This window comes from Helianthus annuus, chromosome 2 (assembly GCF_002127325.2).
Source record: "Helianthus annuus cultivar XRQ/B chromosome 2, HanXRQr2.0-SUNRISE, whole genome shotgun sequence".
Classification (NCBI taxonomy): domain Eukaryota; kingdom Viridiplantae; phylum Streptophyta; class Magnoliopsida; order Asterales; family Asteraceae; genus Helianthus; species Helianthus annuus.
Window position 1 is genome coordinate 1,177,740 of NC_035434.2, and position 24,696 is coordinate 1,202,435.

Below are 24,696 nucleotides of genomic sequence, written 5' to 3' on the forward strand. Positions count from 1 at the left end.
ACGAGCAGTCTCTATAATTTTCCTTGCGCATGGTGCAGCACTGGACTGGGGAGACTTGAAGGGGTATGACCCCAAAATAGTCGCGCAATCCTTCATCAAGGCTGTGCAAAGGGCCATACTCCTTATTCAGCAATTCTCTTACTAGGCAACCTCGCGCGAGTACTGCCACATCCCACGAAGAGGCGCGAGGTCCAGTCAGAAGAGAACTGCAATTACGACACTTAGCAATCTGATAAGAGCCTTCACTGCCTGTAAAGCCGCGCAACCCACAGAAAGGTTGCAGCGCGAGACCAGGATAGGAAGGTACAGAAGGTACAAGTGGCAGCAAAAAGGAGCCAACGAACATCCAGCAGGCTCTGTTTAATCGTGCGCCACGATCGTCTGACGTACAGAAAACGAGAAGTACTTAAGTACGCCTACGTGGCACCAATCAGAGGACGGAGACATCTGTCCCACGATCTCCACTTGTCTGCTGATGGTAGAAGGACAACAAGGCCGACAACAACAACACGTGGCTCCAATCAGGGCGCGCCAGCGCTGGAGAACTTCTAGAAGTCACTAACGGTCGACACCAGTGAGAAAAAGAGCATATCCGCTATGTTGTCGCTTACCGGCCGAAGGCCCATCAGCCCACATCCTCTTACACCTCTCCTGCTATAAATATAGACCTCACTTCACAGGTTAAACATTCCATTCCCTCTACTCTCACTCTGAATACTTAATTATCCTCCCAAAGCAGTTGCTTATTCTCACGCCGGAGCCTGGTTAAGAGGGAACCCCCCCATATTCCCCTCTTAACGGGTAACGGTGTTCTATTTTGCAGGATTGGACGTTCAAGACGAAGCTCAGATAAATCATTAGAAGATTAACTATTATGGAAGAAACATAAACCCAACTGATTAGCCTCATAATTAGTTCAGTGTTTCTTCATATGTATTTATATACTGAAACATAATCGGGTTAATAGTCTGGGGTTGTTTGTTGTTCACCGCATCAAATAGTTGATATAATCGGCTGTTAAGAATTGCATATGGATGATTAGTTATGTGGCCATGTAAGTGTGCATGATAATGTTCAAAGATTACTAATCGGATGATATAATTGAATGCTTGATTGTTGATCATATGTAGAGAACAATTAGGGTGAATGATTATTGATAATTGATGTTGTTTGATCTGAATTGAAACTGCCGAAAGTTGTTTGCTGATATTACAGAAATTATGAGCTGCAAATAAGGAAGTTGTTACACACGTAGTCTCGACACAGATTGCGAGTCGAGAACTCACAGTCTCGACTCGAGACCACACGTTACCATCACACAGACAAGACTCGAGACCACGGTTGTTGGTCTGGTTGCGACTCGAGACCACCCGGTCTCGAGTGATAAATGCATGACTCGGGATCCCTTTGTTGTGACTCGAGAACGTTGAGACTACAACCCGAGACCACACTGTCTCGAGTCGAGACCACTTAATCACACATTCTGTTTGGACTTGTGTACCGTTACCAGCCCAACCATTTGGGCCGCATACTTGTACTTTGTTTGTTTTCATAATGCTATTGTTGAACTCGTATGTACTGTTAACGGCCATGCTTAATACTTGTATACAACTTGTTAGTATACGTGTAGAAAACCTTACGTGCACTACCTAAATACGAACCTGACTATATGGTAACTATGTTAGGACGTGGTTGACCATAATATAGCTGGATTGACCTGTCGTTTATTTGCCGAGCAAACCAAGGTGAGTTCACACTCTTACCAAAGCATGGGATTCCCGGGGTTGGGAATGGGATTGATTGATTACTTGTACTTTCGTCATTACCGGAATACGTACCACTGACCTCGTTAGGGGAAAGTCACTTATAGATACAGCTAGACTAGTAACACTTGGGAAGCCACCACTAATCTTCGCACACATGCCTGGAATGGCCGCGATACGAATACTAATCTTCGCACACATGCCTGGAATGGCCGCGATACGAATACTAATCTTCGCACACATGTCTGGAATGGCCGCGATACGAATACTAATCTTCGCAAACATGCCCGGAGGGCCCCGATACAAATATAACTAGTCTAGAAATGCATGGGAAACCCCCACTAATCTTCACAAACATGCCTGGAGGGCCGCGATACAAATAAATACGATACATGGTTTGCAAAACGAACATGTGAATTACGAAACGAATACTGAAACTAAACAACCAACTGTGAACTCGCTCAACTTTGTTGTTGACTCTCTATTACATGCCTTGCAGGTCTATAGGTACTCATGGAGCTTGCACTGGGAGGCGCGGTCGTTGTGGACATCGATTGTGGACGCCATGTTAAACATTTATGACATTTCAAACTCATTACTTAAGTTGGGTTTTACATTTATGCTTCCGCTACACACTTTATTATGTTTTGATTTTTGATCACCTTTCGTATTGATGAATGATTTTTACTTATTACTTATAATGTTCAATGTTATTGGTGGCTTGATCCTGGTCATGTCACGCCCCCATGCGGTGGTACTCCGCGTGTGGATTTTTGGGGGTGTGACAGATTGGTTTCAGAGCCATTGGTTATAGAGAACTTGGTATTAATAAGGGGAAAAAGTTTTGTTAAAACCAGACTATAACCAGAACCGTGCTCAATGATCCACAACGATGCTTCGCTCCACATGCAAGACTCAACATTCTAGGTGATATGGTATATGTTTTATTGCCTACTTGCTAGATTACATAGAACTTTGCTCATGGTATGCTTAGATACACATAACCACTATTGCTTAAAAACACTTGTGTGCTTACTCTCTTCTGTCATCTCACTTTTCGCAAACCTCTCTCACTTATGTTCCCTTTGTTATGAACATCATGAGTGGACGTGTTAACATGACTCAAGCCCAGTTGACGGCTTTGATTAACGAACAAGTTGCTGCGGCACTTCCAGCCGCACAAGCAGGAGGTATACCCTGTAGTCGCAAACTCACTCTAGGATCTTTAGATCCTACACTCCTAAACCAATTCTTGTGTTAAACCTTGTCCTGTTCTTATACACAATAGGTCAACACACTCAGCTACCTGTATGCACCTTCAAGACCTTCATGGACTGTCGTCCTAGCACATTCAGTGGCACTGAAGGAGCAGTTGGACTCCTGCATTGGTTTGAAAAGCTTGAGTCCGTATTTGAGATGTGTGAATGCCCTGAGGCTCGCAGGGTGAAGTACGCCACTGGTACTCTCGAAGGCATTGCGTTGACTTGGTGGAATGCACAAGTTCAGATTTTATGGTTGGCAGCTTCTAACGCCACCCCTTGGAATGATTTCAAGGAACTAATCAAGCGGGAATACTGTACTCGTGATGACATCCACAAGTTGGAAGTGGAGTTCTTTAACCTGAAGATGACTGGGTCAGAAATTGAGGCATATACTAAAAGGTCAAACGAGCTGGCCATCTTGTGTCAAACTATGGTGGACCCTCCTATCAAGCGTATTGAGTTATATCTCAAAGGGCTAGCACCAGAAATTTAAAGTCACGTAACATCGGCCAACCTTTCTAATATCCAGGATATTACACGTCTTGCTCATCGCCTCATAGATCAGGCAGTGGAACAGAACAGGCTGCCCAAACGTGTCGGTGCTACTAATGCTACTACTTCCGCTACTCCTAGTGACAACAAGCAGAAATGGGATGGGGATTCCAGCAAGGGTTCAGCTACCACTCAGTCTCAGGTACAGCAGCAAAAGACTGATAACTACCAGAGCCCTGGTCACCAATCTTCTGGTAGTCAAAGGCAGGGTGGATATCGAGGAAACCTTCCGAGGTGCAACACTTGCAACAAGCACCACAACGGCCATTGCAACAAGGGTCGTTGCCAAAGGTGTCTCATAATGGGTCATGAAGCTAAGGATTACAGGAGCTCACGACCTGCGAATCGGAACTAGCAACAACAACCACCAGCTTCACGAAACCAGCAGCAACAACAGCAGCGAGGCAACAGGGGATGCTATCAGTGTGGTGCTGAAGGCCACTTCAAGCGAGACTGCCCCCAGTTGAAACAGAACCAGAACAATAACAACAACAACAACAATAATCAGGGCAATGGGAACAACAACGGGGGAAACACTGATAACAACGGCGCTAGGGGTTGAGCGTTCATGCTGGGTCAGGGTGATGCAAGGAATGATCCTAACGTAGTGATAGGTAAGTTCCTTCTCGATGACTGTTTTGTTACTGTGTTATTTGATTCGGGTGCGGATACCAGGTATGTGTCTTTAAAAGTTAGTCAAATGCTTAAACGTACACCAACTCCTTTAAACACCAAGCATGTTGTAGAAGCCACGCACATAGTCAAGGGTTGTAACATCGATTTAGCTGGTCAGACCTTTTCTATCGATCTTATCCCTATAGTTCTAGGTAGTTTCGAAATCGTCATTGGGATAGATTGGTTATCCCAACAGCGAGCGGAGATTTTATGCAAGGAGAAGATTGTTCGTATCCCTCGTTCCGGTCAGGAACCTCTCGTGATCCAAGGCGACAAAAGTGGTGTTGTGGTAGGCATCATTTCCTTTCTTAAGGCCCAGAAGTGTTTGCGAAAGGGCCACACCGCTATTTTGGCGCTTGTTACTGACGCATCAACGAAAGAGAAGAGACTGGAGGACATTCCAGTAGTATGCGACTTTCCTTAGGTGTTTCTGAAGATTTACCTGGGCTACCGCCTCATCGCCAAGTTGAATTCCCGATCGAGCTAGCTCCAGGAGCAGCGCCAATAGCTCGTGCACCGTATCGATTAGCCCCATCAGAACTGGAAGAACTATCCAAACAACTGCAAGAACTCTTGGATAATGGTTTCATTCGTCCTAGCTAATCGCCTTGGGGAGCTCTAGTGCTATTTGTGAAAAAGAAAGACGGTACCTTCCGTATGTGCATAGATTATCGTGAACTCAACAAGGTGACTGTGAACAACCGATATCCTCTTCCACGCATCGACGACCTTTTTGACCAATTGCAAGGGTCGAGCTATTATTCGAAGATAGATCTGAGGTCAGGCTACCATCAGCTGAGAGTCCGGGATGAGGACGTCTCCAAAAACAGCATTCAGAACTCGCTACGGCCACTACGAGTTCCTAGTTATGCCATTCGGGTTAACGAACGCACCTGCGGTCTTCATGGATCTTATGAACAGGGTGTGCAAGCCTTACCTAGACAAATTTGTGATTGTCTTCATCGACGACATCTTGATCTATTCCAAGAGTCAAGAGGAGCACGAGCAGCATCTGCGACTTATTTTGGAACTCCTTCGAGCAGAACAGTTGTACGCCAAGTTTTCGAAATGCGACTTCTGGCTTCGAGAAGTCCACTTTCTAGGCCACATGGTAAACAAGGATGGGATTCATGTTGATCCATCCAAGGTAGATTCGATTAGGAACTGGCCTGCACCGCGTACACCAATGGAAATTCACCAATTCTTGGGTTTGGCAGGTTACTACATAAGGTTCATTAAAGACTTCTCAAAAATTGCGCAGCCGCTTACGCTACTGACGCAGAAAGGTGTCACCTACCGTTGGGGTAGTACTCAGGAAACCGCTTTTCCCCACCTAAAAGATAGGCTCTGCAGCGCACCTATTCTTTCATTGCCAGAGGGCACGGACGATTTTGTGGTTTATTGTAACGCATCCATTCAGGGTCTTGGATGTGTGTTAATGCAGCGTGACAAGGTCATTGCTTATGCTTCGCGCCAACTCAAGGTTCATGAACGGAACTATACTACGCACGATTTAGAGCTGGGAGCTGTTGTTTTCGCGCTTAAGATATGGCGACATTACATGTACGGTAGCAAGTGCACCATCTACACCGATCATAGGAGTCTCGAGCATATCTTCAAGCAAAAGGAATTGAATTTGCGACAACGTCGATGGGTCGAACTACTGAACGATTACGAATGTGCCATCAAGTACCATCCAGGCAAAGCCAATGTCGTGGCTGGCGCCCTAAGTCAAAAATGTCACACCCTGAATATCAGAGCATTGGCGTGACTGGACTGGTATCTTCATTGCACAGCGGAAGCAAATAAGCTAAGACTTCTAGAAATTTGAACGCCCACTAAGTACTCAACTCCACATGGTTCTCCTATTCCAACCGTGCCTTAACTTTGAAAAGCAACCTGAGAAAGAAACATGCGAAAAATCAACATAAAGTTGAGCGAGTTCATAGTTTGTTTGTAAAAGATTTGAAATAAATCTTTTTGAATAACCGGTTTTTGTTGTTTTGTTGAATGTTTAAATACTTGAATGTTTAACATACTTGAATGTTTGATTACTTGAATGAAAACATGGTATGTAACTTGTAAAATGTGTGAATGTTTGAATGTAACTTGTAAAATTGTATCTATAACTGAGTACTATGAATGTTTGAATGTATCCTTTAGAATGTATCTGCAACTGAGTACTATGAATGTTTGAATGTATCCTTTAGAATGTATCTGCAACTGAGTACTATGAATGTTTGAGATCGCTAGTGGTTTGCAAGGCCACTAACATGTGTCACGACATAGGAAGCCACCAAACCTAGGCATTTTTGTCACCTTGACTGAGACACAGAAGCACTCATTGGTAGAAGTAGGCCAAGAGTGGGGTTGCCTGAAACCCATTAGATCTAACCTTTTGTTCTGCGGTCTGAATGTATACGTTGATTAATGGTGCTTATGGTACCCTATTCGAGACATGATCTAGAATGTTTCACTTGAATGTTTTTGTACTCCATCATACCATAACACATGTATTGTAAGCTCTTGTATTTGTATTTTCCCGTAGTTTAGAAAACTATAATTTGTGTGTATGCATATTTCGAAAAATACGTTCGTTTTAAAAAAAAACCGGTATAAGACATAAGCTTTTCGTAACCCATTTGTGTCTGTTAAAACTTACTTGTAAAATGGTTTATGAATATGTAATTCTTGTATGTTTTGCAAAAAGTGCATGTCTTTCCACCCCGAAAACATTTATAAAATGTAAAACAGTGAAAAGGTGGGGTTATGAACTCACCTGAATATTCTTGTGCAAAGCTAGCTAAATACGACTTCGCGATGTCGTTTCCAAGACGAGACTTGCTAGCGTGCATTCTACAATATTCCTAGCACGGAATATCTAATAAGTTTTAAGCAAAAACGGTAACTACGTGTTACCGAGCTCTACCGAGTCGTTAACTGAACGATTTGACGTAAGTTGTTAACTTAATGAAAATGATTAAGTTAAACTTGTTAAGTTCCGAGAAGTCGTTTATGTATATAGGAATATTCGTATGAAAGTAATATATAATAAACTTGTATCATACATGTTGCATCTTGTATATATTTTCCAAAATATACATATTTGCCGCTTCGGCGTTTGAAATAAATATAAAAGTTATATTTATAAAAATTTCATCTAGTCGTTGTATAAATATATACTATATTTATTTTTTTTATGAAAGCGAATCTGTGTTGTTCGATATCCGAAATAAATATATAACACTATATTTATTTATAAAAGGATTTGTTTTGTTTGCTGTCGAAAATAAATACATAACTATATTTATTTTTATAAAATGTGACAACCCGAAACCTAGAACCTTCGTTGTGTCTTGATGCGATATACTTGTACGTTATGTGATTAGTTGAATGATTAAACTTAATGATAACGTGAACTTTTATGTGCTTTGTTTTGTGTGCATTGTATGTATATATGTATGTGTGTTATTGTGAACCGAGAACCCGACACGAAACAACAAGGACCCGACTCGAGACCATGTGGTCTCGAGTGAACCATAACCATTAGGCCGGTTTGGGCCTTTGGCCGGTTGGGCCATTGGGCCGAAAACCCTTAGCCGAAACCCATAGGGTGCACACACTTGGAACTTTGACTATAAATACACTACCTTAGTTAGTGTTACCATTTTGTTGAACATTACAACACACACTCTCCTACTTCTCTCTCTCACCTAAACTCTAGAACACAAACACACTTCATCATTCTTGGATCTTTGGACTTGGATCGGCTCACACACACACCCGGTTGGAAGCTTTTCACACACCCTCGAAACCCATAACCGGTTAGTGTTCTTAATGCTTTGTTGAATGTTAGTGTGTTCATGTTATGTTTGTAAGATGAGATTATGTGACAATATGTTAAGATGAGTTATACATAATGTTTTGAAAAGAAATCGGTTCATGAATGTTTCTTGTTATTAGTTGAACTATACATAAATATTTGATGATGAAAATGGGTTCATTGTATGTTAAAAAGGGTGAATGATGATATTGGTTGCACTTGGATTAGATCCGAAAAGTTTGGGTGTTTATACTAAGAAAATCGGCTAATGAATATGTTTGTCAAGTAGGATGCATGCTAGTAAAATTGTATCTTGATAGTTGTTCATGATTTTGGGTGAATAAGTGGTTAATATGTTATGAACTTGTTGAATATGTGTTTGAATATGTGAAGAACACTTTGAATGATAGTTAAGAATGTGAAAACCCTTGTGATTTTGATCCATCTTTGACTAGTAACCTGATTAGGAAAACTGTTAGTGGAATGCTATTGGTAGTTTCCTGATTTGGGCCTGATTATAATGTACCATTAATCTGACCATATCTGCATCAACACGTGAACTTGACAACGACAGCTTACCGACTCGCAATCACCCGTTGCGACTCGCAACCACAGCGTTACAACTCGAGACTACGCGGTTGCGACTCGCAACCATAACAGGACAAGCCGAAACCACAGGTTACGAGTCCCGTTGCGACTCGAGACCTTAGCATGATGAACCGAGACTACGGTTGCGACACCGGTTGCGACTCGCAACCATCCATGATCAACACACAGCATGACTCGAGACCATGCTTGCGAGTCCGGTTGCGACTCGAGACCACACTTTGGGCCTTAGTTAGTGGGCCGGACTTATGAACTTCTGTGCTACTGTTGATGAGTTATTTGGGCCTGTTATCACAAGCCCAACTGTTTGGGCCTTACACTTAGACTGTGGATTGTGTTTGAATGTTAACTGTGAACTGTTACTGATTAAACGTGCTTGCCAAACGTGTTGAACATTTGTGCACTACTTGGTTCGAATCTGATTATACGTGATATCCGTGTTAGGACGTTATTGACTACTTGCGACTTGATTGACTTTCTGTGTTTGACTGCCGAGCAAACCAAGGTGAGTTCACACCCTTTACAAAGCATGGGATTCCCTGGGTTGGGAACGGGGTTAAGGAACGTGGGTTCCTCGTCTACCTCGGGTAGGACGTCAGTGGTTCAGGAATGTGATTCCTCGTCCGGATGGACGGATAAACGTACTAGACTAAAACTCTATCACGAAGTCCCTCCTTTTTGTATCGACTAATCGCCGGGCCAATGGCGAGCGGGTCATTAGTTAGATAGCGCTATTTAGGTCTGACAAGCCTCACACCGTGCCGCAGAGGACGGGCGTGAACTAATGGATCTGGGGCACGTCAATGATGATAGACATTGATGTTTTCAGGGCACATAAACATGACTACAGTCAGCAATCGATACGGTAACGAGTCTAGTATACACATGGGGTAGCCCCCACGGCTGGAGAGCCAGATGATGCACATGGGGTAGCCCCCACGGCCGAAATGCCTGATAACTACATGGGGTAGCCCCCACGGCCGGAGTGCCGGAGTAACTGGGAACGAACTGGTCACGTTTTTAAACTATGGGGTAACCCCCACGGCAGGATGCCGGATAAAGTAAACTGTTTTCGAAACAACTAAAACGAACGCCCACCCGTGAACTCACTCAACTAGTTGTTGACTCGTTACTACATGCTTTGCAGGACCATAGGTACTCAGTGGGAGCTTGCATGGAGGAGGATCGTTGTGGGACAGGGATTGCTACAAGACTATGTTAAACTTGAAACTTTTGGAACTTATGTTATAACTTTAAACTTATGCTTCCGCTTGCAACTTAAACTTATTTGTTTTGGAACACCAATCGTGATGGTTAAACTTTTATAACTACTTATATGCTTGTTCAGTATGATTGGTGGCTGGATCCTGGTCAGTCACGCCTCTAGGCGGTAGTACTCCGCAGGTGGGATTTTGGGGGTGTGATAGATTGGTATCAGAGCCATTGGTTATAGTGAACTTGGTTTTAATAAAGGAGAAACGTTTTTGTTAAAACCAGACTATAACCGGATTAGTGCTCAACGGTCCACAACGACACTTCGCTCCTCATGCAAGGCTCGATGTTCTAGGTAATATGATGTATATTGCCTACTTGTTAGTTGCGTAGTACATTGCTCATGGTATGCTTGATTAGTATAACTACTGTTGAACACGTGCGTGCTTACTCTGTCCTACTATCGTGCTTTCGCGAACCTCTCTCACACGTATTGCTTTTATTATGAAGAAACATGTCTGGACGCGTTAACATGACACAAGCCCAGTTGACGGCTTTGATCAACGAGCGAGTTGCCGCAGCGCTCGCAGCTGCACACGCAGGAGGTATATCCTGCAGTCCGAAATTGTTCTAGGATCATTTGGATCCTACTCTCGTGAACCAACCTTTGTGTTAAACTCTGTCTTTTCTTTCACCTACCTTAGGTCAGGCACCGGTGTGCACTTTTAAGACCTTTATGGACTGTCGACCCACGACTTTTAGCGGCACTGAAGGAGCAGTAGGTCTCCTACACTGGTTTGAGAAACTGGAGTCTGTGTTCGAAATGTGCGAATGCCCTGAAGCGCGCAGGGTGAAGTATGCTACTGGTACTCTCGAGGGTTTGGCCCTCACGTGGTGGAATGCTCAGGTGCAGATGTTAGGGTTGGTTGCTGCCAACGCCACCCCATGGGAAACTTTCAAGGAAATGATCAGGGAGGAATACTGCAGTCGTGACGACATTCACAAACTGGAAGATGAGTTCTACAATCTTAAGATGTCGGGGTCAGAAATTGAGGCATACACTAAGAGATCGCATGAGCTTGCTTTGTTGTGTCCTACTATGGTGGATCCTCCCTACAAGCGAATTGAACTCTATCTCAAGGGCTTGGTGCCAGAGATCCAAAGTCATGTGACTTCAGCGAGGTTGACTACTATCCAGCAGGTTGTACAGTTGGCTCACCGTCTTACTGACCAAGCGGTGGAGCAGAACAAGTTACCGAAGCGTATAGGTGCTGCAACTACTTCTGGTGCTTCTAGTGGGGATAAACGGAAATGGGATGGAACTTCAAGCAGGGGTTCAACTTCAGTGCAAACCCAGTCTCAGCAGAGAAAGACGGATGATCACAAGAGCCCCGGTCAGCAGTCATCTAGTGGTCAAAGTCATGGTGGATACAAGGGGAATCACCCCAAGTGCAATCGTTGTAGCCTACACCACAGTGGGCCATGCACCAGGGGCAACTGTCATCGATGCAACAAGCCTGGTCATGTTGCAAAGGATTGCAGAAGCGCATACCCCGTCAACCAGAATCGTCAGCAACCTCAGCAGAACCAGCGACAGCAGCAGGGTAACAACAAAGGGTGCTTTCAGTGTGGAGCTGAAGGCCACTTCAAGAAGGATTGTCCCCAACTGAACCAGAACAACAACAATCAGGGGAATGGTAACAATGGGAACAACAACAACAATGGTGCTAGGGGACGTGTGTTCGTGATTGGTCAAGGTGAAGCAAGGAATGATCCCAACGTGGTGACGGGTAAGTTCCTTCTCGACGACTTTTATGTTACAGTCTTATTTGATTCGGGTGCCGATACTAGCTATGTGTCACTAGAAGTTAGTAAGATGCTTAAGCGTATTCCTACACCCCTGAGCGACAAGCACACCGTAGAGCTAGCTAATGGTAAGAGTTTGGAAGCCTCACACGTAGTCAAGGGTTGCCAGCTTATTCTCGCTAACCAGACCTTCTCTATCGATCTTATTCCTATTTTCTTGGGTAGTTTCGACGTTGTCATTGGGATGGATTGGTTATCCCAACACCGAGCAGAGATTCTTTGCAACGAGAAGATCGTTCATATTCCTGGTTTAGGTAGTGAACCTCTCATGATTCGTGGCGACAAGAGAAGTGCTGTTGAGAACATCATCTCTCTTCTTAAGGCTCAGAAATGCTTACGAAAGGGCCACACTGCGATTTTGGCTTTAGTTACTGATACCACAGAAAAGGAGAAGAAGTTAGAAGATTTTCCCGTTGTACGCGACTATCCTGAGGTATTCCCTGAGGAATTACCTGGTCTTCCGCCCCATCGCCAAGTCGAGTTTCAGATTGATTTAGCTCCTGGAGCCGCGCCTGTAGCCCGTGCACCTTATCGTTTAGCGCCATCAGAGTTGGAAGAACTCTCCACGCAACTACAAGAACTCTTGGATAAGGGTTTTATTCGTCCTAGCTCATCGCCTTGGGGAGCTCCAGTACTTTTTGTGAAAAAGAAGGATGGTACCTTCAGAATGTGTATCGACTATCGCGAACTCAACAAGGTGACTGTGAAGAATCGTTATCCTCTACCGCGTATTGACGACTTGTTCGACCAGTTGCAGGGGTCGAGCTACTATTCGAAGATCGATTTGAGATCGGGATATCACCAGCTGAGAGTTCGGGAAGAGGATGTCTCTAAGACGGCTTTTAGGACTCGATATGGGCACTATGAGTTTCTGGTCATGCCGTTTGGGCTGACGAACGCACCGGCAGTTTTTATGGATTTGATGAATCGAGTGTGCAAACCGTACCTGGACAAGTTTGTTATAGTCTTCATCGACGACATCCTGATCTATTCTAAGAGTAAAGAAGAGCACGAACAGCATCTACGACTTATTTTGGAACTCCTTCGGAAGGAACAGCTTTACGCAAAATTCTCGAAATGCGACTTCTGGCTTCGTGAAGTCCATTTCCTAGGGCATGTGGTGAACAAGGATGGGATTCACGTTGATCCATCCAAAGTGGACTCTATTAAGAACTGGCCTGCGCCTCGCACACCAAAGGAAATTCGCCAATTTTTGGGATTGGCAGGATATTACAGGAGATTCATTAAGGATTTTTCTAAGATCGCGCAGCCTCTCACCTTACTAACGCAGAAAGGCGTTGTTTATCATTGGGGAAATGCACAAGAGTTAGCTTTTCAGCATCTAAAGGATAGACTTTGCAGTGCACCTATCCTTTCACTGCCAGAAGGCACAGACGATTTTGTGGTTTACTGTGATGCATCGATTCAAGGTCTTGGTTGTGTATTGATGCAACGAGATAAAGTCATAGCTTACGCCTCACGATAACTTAAAGTTCACGAGAAGAACTACACGACACATGATTTAGAGCTGGGAGCGGTTGTTTTCGCACTTAAGTTATGGCGGCATTACCTTTACGGAACCAAGTGCGCCATCTACACCGACCACAGAAGTTTAGAACACATATTCAAGCAGAAGGAACTGAATATGCGGCAGCGACGATGGGTCGAGCTGCTGAATGATTACGAGCTGCTCAGATAGAAGCACTGAAACCAGAAAACGTTAGAGCTGAAGCCCTACGCGGGTCAAGGCAACGCTTAGAACAGAAGGAAGACGGTGCTTATTATGTAACAGGACGCATTTGGGTCCCACTCTATGGCAAATTACGAGAACTTGTGATGGATGAAGCGCACAAATCTCGCTACTCGGTACACCCTGGTTCGGACAAAATGTACCACGATATTAAAACTACGTATTGGTGGCCTAGCATGAAGGCCCACATAGCAACTTACGTCAGCAAGTGTTTGACTTGTGCGCGAGTTAAGACGGAATATCAGAAACCTTCAGGCCTACTTCAGCAACCAGAGATACCACAATGGAAATGGGAGCAAATTTCCATGGATTTCGTTACTGGCCTACCTAGATCACAGCGCGGAAACGATACTATCTGGGTGATCGTGGATCGACTCACAAAATCCGCACACTTTTTGGCAATCAAGGAGACGGATAAGTTCTCCACTCTAGCGGAGATATACCTCAAGGAAGTTGTTTCAAGGCACGGGGTGCCCACTTCTATTATCTCTGATCGAGATGCACGCTTTACTTCGGAACTGTGGCAGGCAATGCACAAGTCTTTTGGCTCACGACTTGATATGAGCACAGCGTATCACCCACAGACGGACGGGCAGTCCGAGCGTACTATTCAGACCCTAGAAGACATGCTTCGCGCTTGTGTAATCGACTTTGGCAACAGCTGGGAAAGGCATCTGCCACTCGTGGAATTCTCGTATAATAACAGCTACCACACCAGCATTAAAGCTGCTCCGTTTGAGGCATTGTACGGACGTAAATGCCGGTCACCCCTCTGTTGGGCAGAGGTGGGGGATAGTCAGATCACTGGTCCAGAACATGTGGTAGACACTACTGAGCGGATTGCTCAAATACGACAACGCATGGCGGCCGCTCGTGACCGTCAGAAGGCCTACGCCGATAAGGGCAGGAAACCACTTGAGCTCCAGGTTGGGGAGCGGGTATTACTCAAAGTTTCACCCTGGAAGGGTGTGGTTCGTTTTGGTAAACGAGGAAAACTCAACCCACGGTACGTTGGACCTTTTGAGATTCTTGAGAAAATAGGCAAGGTGGCCTACCGACTGAAATTACCAACAGAACTCGGTGCAGTTCACAACGTTTTCCATGTGTCGAATCTGAAGAAGTGTCTGTCAGATGAGACGCACGTAGTTCCTCTGAAGGAACTTACGATCGACGAACAGTTGAAATTCGTCGAAGAACCTGTCGAGATCACGGACCGGGATGTTAAGGTCCTCAAGAACACTAGAATACCTCTTGTTCGAGTTCGTTGGAACTCACGTCGCGGCCCAGAGTTTACCTGGGAGCGCGAAGATCGGATGAAACAAAAGTATCCCCAACTGTTTGAGAACAGTACAAACGCTACTGAGGCTGAAGCTACGGAATTTCGGGACGAAATTCCAGATCAACGGGGGGTGGATGTGACACCCCAGGATAACCGGGAAAACCTTGCAACCTAACTAGCTTCCTCAGTGAGTGCCGTCAAATTTCGGGACGAAATTTCTTTCAACTTGGGGATGATGTGACAACCCGAAACCTAGAACCTTCGTTGTGTCTTGATGCGATATACTTGTACGTTATGTGATTAGTTGAATGATTAAACTTAATGATAACGTGAACTTTTATGTGCTTTGTTTTGTGTGCATTGTATGTATATATGTATGTGTGTTATTGTGAACCGAGAACCCGACACGAAACAACAAGGACCCGACTCGAGACCATGTGGTCTCGAGTGAACCATAACCATTAGGCCGGTTTGGGCCTTTGGCCGGTTGGGCCATTGGGCCGAAAACCCTTAGCCGAAACCCATAGGGTGCACACACTTGGAACTTTGACTATAAATACACTACCTTAGTTAGTGTTACCATTTTGTTGAACATTACAACACACACTCTCCTACTTCTCTCTCTCACCTAAACTCTAGAACACAAACACACTTCATCATTCTTGGATCTTTGGACTTGGATCGGCTCACACACACACCCGGTTGGAAGCTTTTCACACACCCTCGAAACCCATAACCGGTTAGTGTTCTTAATGCTTTGTTGAATGTTAGTGTGTTCATGTTATGTTTGTAAGATGAGATTATGTGACAATATGTTAAGATGAGTTATACATAATGTTTTGAAAAGAAATCGGTTCATGAATGTTTCTTGTTATTAGTTGAACTATACATAAATATTTGATGATGAAAATGGGTTCATTGTATGTTAAAAAGGGTGAATGATGATATTGGTTGCACTTGGATTAGATCCGAAAAGTTTGGGTGTTTATACTAAGAAAATCGGCTAATGAATATGTTTGTCAAGTAGGATGCATGCTAGTAAAATTGTATCTTGATAGTTGTTCATGATTTTGGGTGAATAAGTGGTTAATATGTTATGAACTTGTTGAATATGTGTTTGAATATGTGAAGAACACTTTGAATGATAGTTAAGAATGTGAAAACCCTTGTGATTTTGATCCATCTTTGACTAGTAACCTGATTAGGAAAACTGTTAGTGGAATGCTATTGGTAGTTTCCTGATTTGGGCCTGATTATAATGTACCATTAATCTGACCATATCTGCATCAACACGTGAACTTGACAACGACAGCTTACCGACTCGCAATCACCCGTTGCGACTCGCAACCACAGCGTTACAACTCGAGACTACGCGGTTGCGACTCGCAACCATAACAGGACAAGCCGAAACCACAGGTTACGAGTCCCGTTGCGACTCGAGACCTTAGCATGATGAACCGAGACTACGGTTGCGACACCGGTTGCGACTCGCAACCATCCATGATCAACACACAGCATGACTCGAGACCATGCTTGCGAGTCCGGTTGCGACTCGAGACCACACTTTGGGCCTTAGTTAGTGGGCCGGACTTATGAACTTCTGTGCTACTGTTGATGAGTTATTTGGGCCTGTTATCACAAGCCCAACTGTTTGGGCCTTACACTTAGACTGTGGATTGTGTTTGAATGTTAACTGTGAACTGTTACTGATTAAACGTGCTTGCCAAACGTGTTGAACATTTGTGCACTACTTGGTTCGAATCTGATTATACGTGATATCCGTGTTAGGACGTTATTGACTACTTGCGACTTGATTGACTTTCTGTGTTTGACTGCCGAGCAAACCAAGGTGAGTTCACACCCTTTACAAAGCATGGGATTCCCTGGGTTGGGAACGGGGTTAAGGAACGTGGGTTCCTCGTCTACCTCGGGTAGGACGTCAGTGGTTCAGGAATGTGATTCCTCGTCCGGATGGACGGATAAACGTACTAGACTAAAACTCTATCACGAAGTCCCTCCTTTTTGTATCGACTAATCGCCGGGCCAATGGCGAGCGGGTCATTAGTTAGATAGCGCTATTTAGGTCTGACAAGCCTCACACCGTGCCGCAGAGGACGGGCGTGAACTAATGGATCTGGGGCACGTCAATGATGATAGACATTGATGTTTTCAGGGCACATAAACATGACTACAGTCAGCAATCGATACGGTAATGAGTCTAGTATACACATGGGGTAGCCCCCACGGCTGGAGAGCCAGATGATGCACATGGGGTAGCCCCCACGGCCGAAATGCCTGATAACTACATGGGGTAGCCCCCACGGCCGGAGTGCCGGAGTAACTGGGAACGAACTGGTCACGTTTTTAAACTATGGGGTAACCCCCACGGCAGGATGCCGGATAAAGTAAACTGTTTTCGAAACAACTAAAACGAACGCCCACCCGTGAACTCACTCAACTAGTTGTTGACTCGTTACTACATGCTTTGCAGGACCATAGGTACTCAGTGGGAGCTTGCATGGAGGAGGATCGTTGTGGGACAGGGATTGCTACAAGACTATGTTAAACTTGAAACTTTTGGAACTTATGTTATAACTTTAAACTTATGCTTCCGCTTGCAACTTAAACTTATTTGTTTTGGAACACCAATCGTGATGGTTAAACTTTTATAACTACTTATATGCTTGTTCAGTATGATTGGTGGCTGGATCCTGGTCAGTCACGCCTCTAGGCGGTAGTACTCCGCAGGTGGGATTTTGGGGGTGTGATATAAAAGGATTCGTCGAATTTCTGAAGTTCAAAACAACTATGTTTGTTGTTGTAAATAGTTTCCGAATCGTTGTTTTTCGTTATATAATAAAACGCGTGTTGTTTTTACGGATTTTCTCGAAAAACGGGCAGAGTTTCCTCTGTTTTTGGACGCCCCCGACAACGCAAGTTGTCGTTACTTTTATCAAGATTCAACAACCCAACACATAATATATACGAAATTTATCAAAATGCCATATATGAATAATTCAACTCACTAAATGCAAGATCGTTAGTCGGTTCGAGCTCGTTTGTCACGTTAGATAAAAATTATAAAGATAACATAACGAAACTACGGCTTTAACTATTACCCAAAACTCTCGTGTCGATTGCTGAAAGGGTTGACTGGTTTGACCGAACTTGAACCGAGTTAACTCGGCTTGACCGAGTTGACTCGACTGCCTCCTGTGTAACCCGAACTGACTCATGAGCCAAACATAACACGAATCAAACTAATATCATCACGTGAAGAACGAATGAACTTGAACGTCTAAATTAGACACAAGGAGACTCACCGGAGCTCCTGCCGTCGAGCCGAACCACCACCGTCGCCTTCGGATTCGTGCCGGAATGCATCGTCATCTTCAGCAAACCGATGGACTTGTCGGATAAAGTCAAAGACCACTGGTTAAAAGTTCCGACCACCAGCAAAAAGTAGACTGACCGGCTAATTGATCGGACCACCGGATAACCAATCGGACCGCCGGTTTTTCTCCCTCTCTTTCAGTTTCGCCTGTCTCTTTCTCCTCTCGGTCTTCTTCTCGGGCTCGAACCTACCTCCGTCACCACCCACCACAGCGCCGCCGCCTGTGGTGGTGGTGATGTTCCTGCTGCTGATATCCGCCACCACCAAAACGATGGTGGTAGCCGGCGGTATAAGAGAAGACGGGGGGGGGGGGGGGGTCTCTCGCTGAACAAAATCACCACCGCCACCGCCATGAGAGACGGCGGCTCCGCCTGCCGTCGGAGGGGATCATCACCGGCACCGACGCCGGTATGTTCTCCGATCGTCGGCCAAGGTGACGAGGGGAAGAGGGTGAGAGAGATTGAAGGGGTATTTGGTTTTGTACATTTGTTTGTGTGGGTATTATAGTATAGATCGAGAGATGAGAGCAGGTTATGTGTTTGTTTGGGGTGAACTTATGAGGGGAGGGTAGTGTGGTTGTTGGTTTGTATTTGTGCGTGTAAGTTAGTATGCAGACGAAGAGAACAAGGGTTCTCTTATATAGAGAATTTTAGGATCTTTAAGGATTTAGTTTTTGAGCCATAAAATCTATTGTATAGATTTTGTGAAGATTCATATAGATCTTTTAAGATTTTAATAAGACTTTGTAGATCTTGTCAAGATTTTGTATAGATTTTCTATAGATTTTGTATAGGTTTAATATATTAGGTGCAGGTTTAGGCTTGTGGGTTTTAGGCTTGGGCCCAGGGCCCACAAGCCCATCTCACGTGTAAACGGCCCGTAATTTCTACGAGACCCGATATCGCGACCCAAACTCCATGAGCATAAACTATTCGTGTAACATCCATATTTGTCGGTGTCGTCTGTATTTTGCACGGTATCAGTCCGTTGTCGCGTAATATTCAGCAGCTTTTCTGTAAATCACCACACGCGCACTGTATAGCTGAACAAACGTTCTTGGGCACTCCGAGGGACTGGTTAAGTTAATTAGCGTTGTAAACACTATTTATTATCGCGTTAATCACTTGTTAATCACGTAATTAAGGGCGTAAATTACCGGTTGTCACAGTCTCCCCCTGTTAATAAAATTTCGTCCTCGAAATTTAGACTACGTCAACTCCTTAGAGTTACGTTATATGTAAGTAAATACGAATAATGTCAAAGGAAACGAGGCATACTGATACAGTCACTAGTGTGATCAAGGTAACAGGGGTCCAATAAAAGAGGAATTTCGATCAAAAGAATTCCAAGTGGACGTTTACAATATGTAAATGAATGTTAGAAACAATAACATTCGCTAGGAGAAGCTTAGAATCAACAAGCCCAACGAAATTTTTATGTATGAAACGCTCGGTCATGATCAGCCCAAGCTGCAAGTTCTACCGACGCCACAAGGTGTCGTAGCGAATGAAACAATTCAAGTATAGCAGTGATCGAACAAGTATCACCGTGTAGTCTCGACTAGAACGTGACAACTCGAGACCACCCTGTTGCGACTCGAGACTGTGAAACCAGGACAACCCGAGACCGCCTAGTCTCGACTCGAGACCATTTACAAGTACACTTTGTCATTGGGCCTGCACACTGTTACGAGGCCATCTGATTGGGCCGTATATTTGGACTTTGTTTATGCGAAGCTACTGTTGAACTGCTATGCTTATACGTGAATACAATGGTCAATACTTGTACACAACTTGTTGTGAGACGTGTAGAACATACGTGAAATACTTGTACACAAACCTGACTTGTATGATGAACATGCTAGGACGTGGTTGATCACATTGTAGCTTAACTGAACCTTTTCGTGTATCATACCGAGCAATCCCAGGTGAGTTCATTGCATTTTCTCACGCATGCGTCCCGGTGGTTTGGGACAACTGGTAAACATTTGGAAGGGAACCTTGGGTAAACAGTTGAATTGGGTGAACGGTTGAACATGGAATCAATCATCATCAGATTGCCTGTAGGGCAATGGGGGTAATTAGTTGATAGCGCTACTAGGTGGGAAACCTCACACCGGGCCGTAAGGACAGGCGTGAACTAATTATCTGGGCATCATTACCAATGCTTGGTTAGAAGCATTGGGGTTGTTAAGGGGCACACTCCCCGGATACATATGGGCACACTCCCTAGGGTATCTAGCATGAGCAACATCGTATCGCAACGTGAAACGCATTAACATATATCTGGTAACAAAACACGTTAACAAAACTTTGAACTCACTAGCGTAGTCTGACACACTTGTCTACATGCTTGCAGGTCGTTAGGGTTGGAGACATGGACTTGCTATCTGGGAGTGCTGGAGTGGTCATGGATCGTGGCTTTTGGTTAAACAGTTGACTTGGTGGTTTTGAAACTTTAAGCAATTGAATATTGTTTCACTTATTAGACTTGCTTGGTAATTAATGACATGTTTTATTTAAATATTTATCGTTGGTTCAATGTAATTGGTGGCTCAGACTCTGATGTGTAACACGCCTCGCGGAGTCTCCGCAAGTGGCATTTTGGGGGTGTTACATGAAAGAACTTGTTGGTTGTAGTTACATAACAAATGACATTCATTAGCATTGATCAAGCCGACCAGTATTAGGTTATGGTACCATAGGATCTGACCAATCCCGTTACTTTACTACACCCATGGTTATGTGTGGGGGTTGTGGGTAGCAACTGAATCTGATGATTGTTAACTTACCCTTTGGTGGTTTGTTAATACGAGAACGAGTTGAACGATGGACGAGTCACAAAGGTTTGAATGTTATTAACGAGACGACCATATATAAGTTTTCACAATTAAAACGAGGACGATTTGAACGATCTAAACGAGTAAACGATTTAGGAACGAGTAAACGATTTGGGAACGAGTAAACGATTTGGGAACGATTTGGAAACGATTTGGAAACGATTTGGAAACGATGTTAAACGATTTCAATAAACAATTGGTTTTTGGTTAAGTGTATAGATAACGAGACGGGGGTAATATGGTGAAAACATGGTAGATACGCCGTTGGTACTTCTTATATATAAGTGTTTTTAACATATTGCATACCGTGGCGTTATTTAGTTCACTTGGGTAAACGATTTTGGAACAATATCACACAAACGAGGTTTTCGAAATAATATACGAGTTTTAACGAGTTTCTACAAGATGTTTTACAAGTTGGTTTTCTAAAACAAATGTTTTTGGGTTAAGAATCATGGCTACGAGATTTTATAAACTGTAATCAACTTGATTTGAGTTGGATAACTATGTTGCAATACATTTTTCAAAACGAGGTTTGTATTTTGACTCTTGTAGTCTAATAAAGTACTGCAACATATAAACGAGCCATGATTCCAATACTCTCATAAAACCTATGTACTCACCAGCATTTCTTTGCTGACTAAGTTTTTACATATGTTTCAGGTGTTGTTGCTTGATGTGGTTTCTAAGATGCATGCGTCACATAGGATCTGGACGAGGCCTTAGTGACTTTAAATCTATGATAGTCGATAAGAAACTTGTTTGTTATGTGTTAAGACAATGTTAATGTTTAATATTATCAATAAAACGAAACACTTTTTGTATCCATGGTTATGAAACGATAGCTTCTGTTACAACACTCCCTGACGTTTCCGCCACGGTTTGTTGTCCTACGTGGTCGGGGTGTGACAGAAGAAGTTGGTATCAGAGCCAATGGTTATAGGCAATTAGGTTATTAGTAATGCTTTGACCTAGACTATAACTTTAGGACCCTAACGCAAGTTTCTTGCGTTTAGATTTTAAAACAATACCGTCACCTATCCTTAGGTGATAACCACAATGAGAACTCTAAGTTCAAATCCGCTTTGAAAACTAATCATCTGTTCTAGGATGATTGATTACTAGGTTTTGAACCCTTTGTTATAAGGTTTTGAACACTTTAAGTTTTCAAAATCTCGTCAAAGTTTGGGTTAAAATAATGTGAACACGTGCAAACTGGAAGAGTGAATGCCTGTACCCTGAGTTTTCTGTCTAAGGCTAGAGTGTTCGTACAAATCCACATAATCGGACCAGTCACTCTTACCTGGGAACTCTTGGGGTGAGTGTTCACTTATAGGCGAGCATGTCTTCGCGATGAATTATTTTGATTCATTTACTTTGATTAGTCACTGTATGTCATTTGTTTGTTCGATGTAACGGACAAATGATTGCCTTCCTTGTGTTTTGTCGATACATCTTTTGCTTTTCCTAATTATCAACCTTACTCGTTTCTCATATTTCCTTGTTAGACAATGCCTCCACGACGTGAAGCACAGTCTTTCACCATTGAAGAAATCGCAGCCCTGGTCTCTCAGCAAGTGGCTGCTGTGCTTCCCAGTGTTGTACCTCAAGTTCATGAGATATACAACAATAACAATAATAACCACAACAATGCGCAGTGTAATTTCAAGAACTTCAATTCTGCTAAACCTCTAAAGTTTTCTGGGTCTCAAGGTGCAGCTGCGCTCCTACAGTGGTTCGAGAGTATTGAGAACACATTCAGGCATGTGCAGTGTCCAAATGCACGTAAGGTTGAATTTGCTTCAAGCGTGCTTGAGAAGCGAACGCTTACCTGGTGGAATGGTATTATGCGCGATAGGGGTGCCGAAGTTGCGTTGGCACAAACATGGGATGAGCTTCGGGCTCTCATGATGAGAGAGTTCTGTCCCCGTTATGAGATTCGAGCTTTGGAGCGAGAGTTTGACGATTTAAAACAAGATGGGGCTGAGCACCGTGCATACACGGATCGCTTTGAGGAACTCAGTCTATTGTGTCCCACCATGGTTACCCCACCAGACAAAGCAATCGTGTTGGGATTGAACCCTATCAGAGGAACAGATAATTAAAGCCAAAACTGGATCAGAATAGTGGATTATGAATAAGCAGATGCTGATACACAAATCTCTCCCCTTGAAAGTGATTACAACTACTGATGACCTCCTATCTGCTGATCTTACCAAACTGCTGACTCATAACTGCTGCTCAACTAAAGATCTGATGGAAGACTAAAGTCCTGCTGATTCAATCTACTGCCTTGAGTCAAGCACTGCTGATCCGGACAAGTGCTGCTGGGTTCACAGCAGTAGAAGGTTGCAGCAGCTGTTCTAAAGTCTGTTTTGTAATAGAATGTATTAGCAGTAGTTAACACAAGCAGTGTCTGTATAGATCAGAGGTTATAGTTTGTTAGGAGGTTAGATGTCACTTTCATGGTGACGTCAGCAAAGATGCTCAGTAGTTTGCAAGTGCCTATAAATAGTTCATTCGTCTTCTTTGTACAGTTCTATTAGCTCTCTACATCATTCGTCTTCTTTGCACGAACAAACTACTGAGCTCGGGCTGAGGGGGAGTTTGCATTCATACATCTATCTTTGTAATCGTTGTTGAAATTAAATTCAATCATTCGGTTCATTGTGTAAAAGATGTTTGATTAAAGTATTACTCTCATTTGATTGTATGCAAAGTTTGTTTTCATTTTAATTCCGCTGCACAACTCATCCATTTTCATCGTAACTTCAAACACAAAATACAATCAAAAAGAAACTCAGATCCAACAATTGGTATCAGAGCTTGAACAGTCAAATTTGATTTAACAATCATTTTGACGTAAATAGTTCAGCTCAAAACAGTTAATACTGATCGTTTGTTCGTCGTTGAAAAACAGAGTAAGGATTAATCACCACTAAAGTTGATTTCTCAGTACCTGTAAAACAACAAGAATGACGTCACAATCTCAGGACGATAAAAACAACATTGGTTCTCTTTTTAAACCACCTATGCTAAAAAGAAATGAGTACAACATCTGGCAGAGGAAGATGGGTCACATCCTCGCTCAACAAAGCACAGGTTGTTGGAAGTCTGTCATCTTTGGTCCTCATGTTCCTACAGTGCCAAGCGCTGAAGATGCTAAAAAACAAGTTCCAAAACCCGTTGAAAATTATACTCAAACGGATTATCAAAAGTTTGAACTAGATGCTAAAGCATTTAGTATCATAGCATCAGTGCTGCCCAACGAAATATATGCTGGATTGTTACATTGTGACAATGCCAAAGAGTTGTGGGACGCACTTAAGGAACAGTTTGGAGGTACCGAAGAGGTCATAGAAAACAATAGGGAAATCCTGAACCAACAGTATGAAACATTTTGTCATGTTAAGGTGAATCACTGACGCAACAATTTGAGCGGTTCAGTTGTCTCATCAGTGAACTGAGGCTTGTTAAAACCACTTTTACAAACTCAACTCAAAATAGCAGGTTCCTCAGGTCACTGCCAGATAAATGGGACATAATAGCGTTTGTCACCCGAAACTCACCTGAGTTCAAAGATCTGACCTTAACCCAACTCCATGGTCGACTCCTGACCTACGAAAGGGAGTTGAACCAGAAAAGGAAGTTACAAGAGTCAGGAAAAACCGTTGA